The sequence below is a fragment of the Arachis stenosperma genome, chromosome 7, assembly GCF_014773155.1.
Source record: "Arachis stenosperma cultivar V10309 chromosome 7, arast.V10309.gnm1.PFL2, whole genome shotgun sequence".
Classification (NCBI taxonomy): domain Eukaryota; kingdom Viridiplantae; phylum Streptophyta; class Magnoliopsida; order Fabales; family Fabaceae; genus Arachis; species Arachis stenosperma.
The window spans coordinates 69,204,412-69,205,249 of record NC_080383.1 but is presented as its reverse complement, the minus strand read 5'-3'; the positions used below and the strand labels follow the sequence as shown (position 1 = coordinate 69,205,249).

The following is an 838-nucleotide window of genomic DNA, read 5'->3' as shown; positions in this document are numbered from 1 at the left end:
AGGTAATTCACCTCTTCTATTGAAGGGTTCTCAGGATCATAAGCTTCTTCCTCAGATGAAACTTCCTTAGTACTGCCAGGTGCATTTTGCATTCCAGACAGACTTTGAGAAATCAAATTGACTTGTTGAGTCAATATCTTGTTCTGAGCCAGTATGGCATTCAGAGCATCAATCTCAAGAACTCCTTTCTTCTGACCAGTCCCATTGTTCACAGGATTCCTTTCAGAAGTGTACATGAATTGGTTATTTGCAACCATTTCAATTAGCTCTTGAGCCTCTGCAGGCGTCTTCTTCAGATGAAGAGATCCTCCAGCAGAGCTATCCAAAGACATCTTGGATAGTTCAGAGAGACCATCATAGAAAATACCTATGATGCTCCATTCAGAAAGCATGTCTGAGGGACATCTTCTGATTAATTGTTTGTATCTTTCCCAAGCTTCATAGAGGGATTCTCCATCCTTCTGTCTGAAGGTTTGGACTTCCACTCTAAGCTTACTCCATCTTTGAGGTGGAAAGAACTTTGCCAAGAAGGCATTGACTAGCTTTTCCCAAGAGTCCAGGCTTTCCTTAGGTTGAGAATCCAACCATATTCTAGCTCTGTCTCTTACAGCAAAAGGGAATAGCATCAGTCTGTAGACCTCAGGGTCAACCCCATTAGTCTTGACTGTGTCACAGATTTGCAAGAACTCAGCTAAAAACTGATGAGGATCTTCCATTGGAAGTCCATGGAACTTGCAATTCTGTTGCATTAGAGAAACTAATTGAGGCTTAAGCTCAAAGTTGTTTGCTCCAATGGCAGGGATAGAGATGCTTCTCCCATAGAAATCAGGAGTAGGTG

General features: G+C 42.1%; 1 non-coding gene across 1 annotated transcript; it reads left to right on the top strand.

Moving 5' to 3' along the window:
- The first annotated feature begins 386 nt into the window (after positions 1-386).
- Positions 387-494, top strand: LOC130942568 (small nucleolar RNA R71). Its single transcript, XR_009071136.1, has one exon. It is a non-coding gene; the product is annotated as a small nucleolar RNA R71 (small nucleolar RNA).
- The last annotated feature ends 344 nt before the right edge of the window (positions 495-838 follow it).